General features: G+C 34.5%; 1 protein-coding gene across 1 annotated transcript in view; it reads left to right on the top strand.

Annotated features, from left to right (window-relative positions):
• The window catches only part of LOC119581152, an 89,227-nt gene that overhangs the window by 13,194 nt on the left and 66,995 nt on the right, over window positions 1–9,038 (top strand). The window lies entirely within an intron of this gene.

Here is a 9,038-nt window from a genome sequence, read left to right as displayed (position 1 = left end):
GTAACCCTTCATGGACGGAGATTATTGTAGGCACTTTGGTCTTTTCTGGGGTGATGATTCTCTACATAGTGTGACCAATTCCATCCTGTACTTGACACCCACTCAGTGTGGTGGGCTGGGGATCTGTGGCCAAATGCAAGTGTAACCATTGCTCACTATAAGTATCATGTAAAATCTGCCGGCTACAGCATAACTGTAGCAGTTCTTTGCATTAGAGAACACCTGCAAGGGACTATGCTGCTTATGCTATTGATCTTTCGGTTGTCCCTGTCAATGTGTGTGTGTGTGTGGGGGGGGGGGTCTAATATATATATAATTGCTGTGCGCCGTGTGTGTCCGCTTTGCGTGTCGTGCTTCGTGCGTGCGTGGTGTGGTGCGTGCGTGCGTGCGTGCGTTTTGCGTGGTGCGTGCGTGGTCGTGGTGTGTTGTGTGTGTGTGTGTGTGTGTGTTGTGTGTGTGTGTGTGTGTGTGTTTATATTATAATATATATATATATATATATATATATATAAATAAATATAGAGTGGTGTGTGTGCGTGCGTTCGTGTGCGTGTGGTGTGTGTGTGTGTGTGTGTGTGTGTGTGGTGTGTGGTGTGTGTGTGTGTGTGTGTGTGTGTGTGTGTGTGTGGGGTGTGTGGGGTTTTATTGTGTGTGTTGTGTGTCTATATATATATATATATATAATATATATTATATATATATATATAAATATGTGTGTGTGTGTGGTGTGTGTGTGTGTGTGTGTGGTGTGTGTGTGTGTGTGTTGTGTGTGTTTTGGGGTGTGTGTTGTGTGACGTTGCGTGTGGTGTGTGTGTGCTGTGGTGGTGGGTGTCAGTGTGTTTCTATATATATTATATATATATATATATATATATATAATATAATTTATTATATATTATATTTTAAAATATTATATATTATATGTAATATATTATATATATTATATATATATATAATAATAGATATATATATATATATTTTATTTTATATTAAATATATATATATATATATATATATATATATATTAAATATTATATAATATAATATAGAAATATATATATATATATATATATTATAAAATATATATTATATAATTTATATTATATATTATAGATATCTATATATATATCTATTATACTAAAATTAATATATATATATATATATTATATATATATTTATTATAAAATTTATATTATATTATATATATTATATATATCTATTATATTATATCTATATTATATCTATAAAATCTTTTATATTCTTCTATAGATCTATATATCTATCTATATCTATATTTATCTATTTATATATATTTATATCTATTTATTTTATATATATATATATAGTTTTTTTATTTTATATATCCTTATTATTTTATTTGTGTGTATATATTTTATATTATGGGGTTGTGTGTGTGTGTGTGTGTGTGTTTGTTGGTGTGTGTGTTTGTGTGTTGTGTGTTGGTGTGTTGTGTGTTGTTGTGGGGTGTGTGTGTGTTGTGTGGTGTGTGTGTGTGTGTGTGTGTGTGTGTTTGTTTGTTTGTTTGAGATAGTTGTGATAATTTTTTTTTATATAGTTACGGTGAACCTCCCATTACAATTACTATAGAAACTATGAAATTCACAATTTATAAGATATGGTTACTGGTACTGTTGGCAGGCATTGTATAATAGGCAGTCTTCTTTTCAAACTAAAGTCCAGTTTGAAATCTCTTTGATGATCATTATCATATAAGATTTTGAAATATATTTCTAATATAAATGATTGCCAGGCTCTTTGCTGTGGAAATGTATTGAGTGCCTCAAAAAACCCTAAGAACGCAGATAGATGTTCTAAATGGGAGATTTAAATGCTCTTCTACGATAGTTTAAGAAATAAGATGGTAGTTGATGTATGTAGTTGTCTTCTGGCTTCCCTCTATAGGAAGCCACACCATGGTAGTTGGCAGCCACTTTTATTGTGTCACTGTTGGGAAGATGTAATCTGTGTTTTGTGCAAACTGTCCAGACTGTGCTCTCCTCAAGGATGGATATGGTAGTCTGAGTATCCCTGACACAAATGGTCAGCCACCAAGAAGTCTATCAGTAGGTCCTGCTGACAGCACCTGGTTTCCCCATTCCTTGAATTTGTGGGAAAATGTGTTTTTCTTTCTAATACTATTAATGCTGATACTGTTATTATTCTTACCGATATGATTGTTAAATTGTTAAAATGTTGATAGCATTAAAGACAAATAAATCATGCAAATAAATCTTTCCAAAAATCAAGGAAAAGGGTAAACAGTTGAGATAGGTAGGACTAATAACTGACTCCTTGGTGAGTAAGTGTTTGTAGAGCCAGCTGTGTGTAAAGACAATAGATGAACTTATATTACATTGGGCATGGCATGTATTCTTGTTATCCACCCTGATTGGGTTAAGTGTCTACAGCAGATTCATGTGATGCATATACTGTCATCTCCAGGCAGTTCTTCCTCACCTGCATATGAGAGGCAATGGGCAATCAAGTATTTTTGTTTGTGCATAAGAAGAGCTGTGAAGGACATGTGTTATATATTTTATAAAGTAGGTGTTTGTTGGTAGGGCTACACTGTTGAGGATATATGTTACAGTTTCTTTGTGGTGTTTGTTCTAAGAAGCATGGTGTTGATGACCTGGGTGCAGTGTGAAATATATTTTTCTTGTATCAAAGTGCTTGTCATATGGTGAGAATTTTGTTTTTCTTTAGTGCAGGTAATGTATGGGTGTTTTTTTTCTGGCATTGGCTGTATGGTTTGCTTTATGTTATGTTTTGGATGTAACTGAGGACCATACTGGATTTACATAGTCAAGCACTGATCTAATTATTGTTTATATATCCAGTAAAAAAGTCTTTGCTTAAGAAATGAAGTAAAATGTTATTTGGCATAAAATTCCATGAAATGAATTAATTGACTATACTCCTAATATTTTTTCTGTTTAAAACTTTATCATTTATGTTGAAGTATACTATGGAGTACAAAATAATGAGATATAGATATTGATAAGCCAAAAAACAGTAAAAAGCATGTTAGAAATAATTATTTTATTTATATTAGATTATTTTTATGTAATCTTACAGAAGCTCTTAGAACATTACCTAATTGGATTTTATTTCAGGTGGTTTATGTGAAGCCTTGGGAATGAGCACTTGTTTCCTTTTATGTTTGCCTTGTCTTACTATTGGCAAATTTATAATAGTAGATGCTTGTTAGTATGAATGTGCTTAATCTGGTACATAGCAGTTATATATGGCAACCCAAAGCCTGGTATTTGTTGTTTTGTTTCATTGTATCTGTTTGTTTCTCAGACCAAAAGCAAAGGAGACACCATTAGTGTCACAGAAAGAAGCTAATCTGCTGAACAGTGTCAAGGGGTCTGAACTACATTTTTTGTTGAGAAATTTCATTAGTACCATTTTGGATAGAGAAGATGAAAGTATATTTAAATCAAAGATGAAAGTTTGTACCCTTTTGATAACTGAGAATTTTTATAAATGAAAATGGATATTGGAAAAAGAGTAACAAATGATCCTTTGATGAACAGTTAATAGCTCAGGAGAAAACATCAAAGTAGGTGAACCCCATTACACACAATAAGATATGTGTTTTACCAGAAAAAGACTAATAATCCTGAATATCATTTTTTAGATTTTGATTCATACTTGATAATGATTAATGTGTGGTGGGAAAAAGACTGCTAGTAATGACATCTTACTGGGTAAATTTGGATTCATGCTTATTTTTTGTGGTATAAGTTAAACATTTATATGGCCATGATTGTGAAAGGGTGTGGAAAGTTTTAAAGTTTTGTTTAAGTTTGTATTGCTTAGTTTCACTTAATTAAGATTGTATTGAATGATAGTTGCTATGCGGAGCATGATTGTGGGTGACAGTGATTTGGTCAAGATATTCAAAGAAATAGATAGTTTCATTTAACTTGCTGAATCCAGAATTGAGATAGACTTTTCCTTTAGACTACTCTGACAGCTGTTTATGGTATGGAAGATGAATTATTTTTATTGCTTTTGGTAACTATAATCGTATTGAGTAAGTTGTGCAATTGATTATTTATCTAGCAGTAGCTGTCATCTCATGGTGTATCCTCCAAATGGCCAAATACTATGTTGTCATTTAGCTCTGCCCTGTTCTTGCTTCTGTCAAACTGTATGGTGTATTATGATAAGTATTTCTCTGTTTGTTAATTTGAAAGAAAGAAAGAAAGAAAGAAAATTATATATATATATATATATATATATATATATATATATATATATATATATATATATATATATATTATATTATATATATATTAATATTTGCAATAAAAGGTGGTGAAGGGGGCAGGGCTTAATTCAGCAGTTGCCAACTAGTAATTTAATCAAGACAGAGCTGAGTTACCTGTTGTACAAATACCATGGTTTCAATCAGTCAGTTGAAGAAGTAAGTGAGAACCTTGCCTGGTATGCTGAGCAGTGTGATGCCATGGTAGTTGCTGCAGTCCCAATGATGCCTTCTCCCCTTCCAGAAAGGGATGACCACATCCCTCAGCAGGTCAGGGGAAATGGTACCAGACTGCCAATGGCAGCCAGGACAGCGAGTAAGCCCCACGCCATAGGTTTTCTCAGGGCTAAAGGTCATTTACTAAGATATAGCCTTCAACCTCTTCAGCAAAATTCCTGAAATACTATTCCTCGCCCCTTCTCAACAATGTCCCAATCCTACACACCAAGGAATGTTACAAATCCTGATTGTCATTCATTTGAGCCATGCGACATGCATCTGTTGCCTCCAGTGTCTCCTGCAAGATGAAATTCTATCTTGAACTCAGGGGTTCACTAATGCACTCCTGAGCTGTGTCAAGTGTTTCACCTCTGAAACAGTCCTGCAGAGCTACAGGGTCCATTAGGTTTTCAGGTGCTGCGAATCAATCAGAGATGGTTATGGCGAACCCCCGGGCACACTTCTCCTCCTCAGTCTCACCAGATGAAATACCCTAGGGTGAACACTGAAGGGATGGGGTCTGAAATGTACCCTCATTTATGCAGTTATGGAGGATCCTCTGGCATTTGCTAATTAGGATGTGGTTGATTTCCTTGGCCACAGTACTCATATCACTATACCATGTTCAACAATGGGGATTGGAGTGCCAGAATCTTCAATCTCCCGGACCTAGCAAAGTCTTGAAGAAGGAGGATATTCTCATTGCTGGAATTGGCCGATTGCAACTGGATACCAGATAAATAATCAATTGCATAATTTACTCAATAAGGCTATAGTTATCAGAAGCAAAATAATTGTGAATGTCTTGATGGGGACAATGGTCTGCCACAGATGTATGTTTGGTGTTCTACACCAAACTTAAATCTGTGACCTTTACATCAAGTTTGCAAACATTGGTAGGAGCGTACATCAATTAGAGACATGAAGCCAAAAGCATACTTCAGTCGCACTGCCATTATATGCTCATCGACTGAAGTAACCTTCACTACCAAGGGTTGGAGATGCCCTTGAGATGATGACCATCCCACACTGACTGTGCTGCTGCCAGGTCTTCTCACCTCTTGAGATGGCACCCACATCTGTTCCCTCGATAGTGTAGGTAATCAATCGTCTTGTCAGAAGGACTGGATGTTCCAAGCTCCTAACCAGGGAGGTGAACACTACCTCTGCCACCTCTGCTGACATTACCCCATATGAAGAGGGGTAGCAGGCTGTGGGGCCCAACATATGCCTGTGGAGTGCCCATAGGCTTTGCCCCACATGCTTCACACTGGGTTAACAGCTGCTGGAATGCAGATGGGCAAGTCCTGGCAATAACCCTGTCAAAGGGACATACATCCCACCTAACTTGCTGGCTAGGAGGGGCTCTACCCCTCACCCCACTCTCCAGTTATAAGAGGCACTGCCAGTGCTTTACTTTGGGGAAGAGGGCTGACAAGTCCCACCTCCTCAGAGCCACCCATTAACACCAGGGGCATGGGGCAGCGGTTGGTGGCAGGGCCTCCTCCTTTTCCAAGATGCATACTTTAGCCAAGGGCCACAGGGTACCCAGTTTCCATGGGTGGCCATGAGGAGGCACTGTAGAAGTCTTGATGAAGAGCCTCTGAACTGGCTTACTCACAATTGCTCCCTTTTTTGCACCAGGATAGTCAGTGCTGGCAGCTGTAAGTAAGAAGGTATCCAAACACTTAATGTTAACTAAAAACTCCCACACCATTGCTCCACATCACCCTGAGCATGAATCACCCACCCATACTAATATTATTAATATTTGCAATAAAAGGTGGTGAAGGGGGCAGGCCTGAACTTGGCAGTTGCCAACTAGTAATTTAATCAAGACAGAGTGGTGTTACCTGTCATTCAAGTAGTGGGGTATGGATAATGAGAAAGAATGTGTATGGAACAAAAGAAAACTACATTAAAAGTATAGAAAGCAGAATAAATATGACGAGAAATGAAAACTTTTGATGACACAGGTTATGATAGCATCTTGCTGTTAATTGAATTCAAAAATAAGAATTAGAATAGAAAATGACTAAAGAAATGATGAATCTTTTACTGAAGAGGAATGTCAGACTGAACCATTTTAAAATTTATTGAAGTTATATTTCTTGCTCAGAGACAGAAGTGCTCCTGAATGGGAAAAATAAGTTGTAATGGCTATTGCTACATATTATATGTTTAAGAGGTAATGATATAATCTATGGATGTACTCAGTATCTCTAAACCTGACAGCACAAAGTACTCCACATGTGTAAACCATAGGTAATGAAATAGAATGATACAGAATGAAAAGCAAAGTGCAAGAAAAAGAAGTGTAATTCATGATGACAGGGAAAAATATATCTGATAAGGAATAATGCATGGGATTAATCATCTTACCAGGACACTTAACCCAGTGTCGCCAGGAAAATGCGGTGTTTTTTTTAGATTTTTTTGTGATGTGTCTCTGCATGTAGATGGCTCCTCGTGTGCTTAGCCACAAAAGAGTCAATTAGTAGACCTTGTGGCCTTACCTGATTTTACTTTTCTTTGAATATGCAGGAAAAATGTTTCTTTTTATTAATATTGATGGTTTTATTTTTATTATAGACATAATATTCTTGACATTAGTAACAACAGTATAAGATGACATTAAATACTAAAAAGATCAAGGAAAAGGGTAAACAGGTGAGACAAGTAGTAATCACAATTGGCTCATTGGTGACTTACTACAAGTGTAGCCATCTATGTGCAAAAACAATTAATAAAGTAAACTCTCAGTGAGCATGGCATGTATATATGTACCATGCCTGTTGGTTTTGGGTTAATCTTGTAAAATCTTTGAGCATATTTTAAAATGAACATGCTGGTTCTCATTTTGTCTTCCTTAAAGATCTGAATTTACATTGCTTGAAAAATGTGGTGTATTTGTTTGAATTTCCCTTTGTTTAATTAATATACTGTATGAGAAGTTGGGTTTAAACCTTAAGCAGCCATCTTTTAAGTTCAGAGAACAATTGCCTTAGAATGCTACTAGAAAAATCTAGTTTGGACCTAAATTATATTATTAGGAAAAACTGTTTATGTTGAATTTTGCATGCAGTTTGTTGTACTTCATGAATTAGAAGGGTCCATGAAATTTAATGATTCCTTATAGTATGGTATTATGGAAGAAATTTAAATGAATTTCCTGTGTTGCATGTAAAGCACATTTTTTTCATGTATTGAAATAATTATTTGATATGCAGCTTCATGCTTGATGTGAACTACCATTATTTCATTTATGTTGGATGCATTATGATAGCATAAACAATTATGATATCCTCTCTCCTTAGATTGTCCATTCATCCTGCAGTTTTTCATTATGTATTTCATGTGTATAAATAGTTTTATGTAAACTTTAAATCATTCTGCTAAGGAAGTCAGTGTGCTCATATTGATGCCTATTCTCTCCTAAAATGAAGTGTGTAATGAACATCACATTTGTAAAACAGAAAAGGAGTTTATTGATGCATGTGGATATCATTATCAGAAACATTGCATACAATTTCTTTTATATTCAAGTTGGAAACAAAAATGGATTAAGAGCAATCTGCTTTTCAGATTGTAATAACATTTTAAATAAGACATGACTTTGTTTTACATAACTAAACTTTGTTGGAAAATGAAAGGAAAGATGTAATGACTATTTAATGTTGCACTCAAAATAATATAAGTCAGTAAAACTGTTTGCCTTTTATATAATTTTGATGTGCTTTTCTCTTTAAAAAATGGTTATAGTAATGTTTGATTGATAGTATTTTGTGATATTGATATATATATATATGTGTGTGTGTGTGTGTGTGTGTGTGTGTGTGTGTGTGTGTGTGTGTGTGTGTGTGTGTGTGTGTGTGTGTGTGTGTGTGTGTGTGTGTGTGTGTGTGTAACAGCAGTAGAAAATGACCAACAATTAAGTAATTGAAGAGGAGTTGCATGAGCATCATGCATCTCCTCACCTGATCTGTATTTGTTGCCAGGGTGTGAAATGTTGTTAAGTGGTTTTCAAATGTATGAAATAGTTCTGATCTGTCTTCAAATTTCCAAAATTATCATACTAGAGTTATCCTTTCTTGTTAGACTTAGACTTGTAAATTTGATTATTGTAAAGAGATATAGAGGATATTTTGACAATTTAGATGCTTTTGCTACCTGGCTCTTCCAATGAAAAATTCACAAACTGTCATTTGTGCAAGGCATTCTTTTGTCATGGTGTATCAGCATATCATTGACAATGAATTAGCTGTAAAAAAAAAGAAAAAAGAGAAAAAAAGAAGAAAAAAAAAAAAAAAAAAAAAAAAAAAAAAAAAAATATATATATATATATATATATATATATATATATATATATATATATATATATATATATATATATATATATATATATTTAAGATTCAGTGTAGAGTAATAACTGATATTTATTTAATTGTCTTTCAGTTTCAACTATGAAATGATATATATGATCATATCTTTTTGAAATGTAAGAAATGTTATTCTAATA

Source organism: Penaeus monodon, chromosome 14 (genome assembly GCF_015228065.2).
Source record: "Penaeus monodon isolate SGIC_2016 chromosome 14, NSTDA_Pmon_1, whole genome shotgun sequence".
NCBI lineage: Eukaryota > Metazoa > Arthropoda > Malacostraca > Decapoda > Penaeidae > Penaeus > Penaeus monodon.
This window is presented reverse-complemented; position numbering and strand designations above follow the sequence as displayed.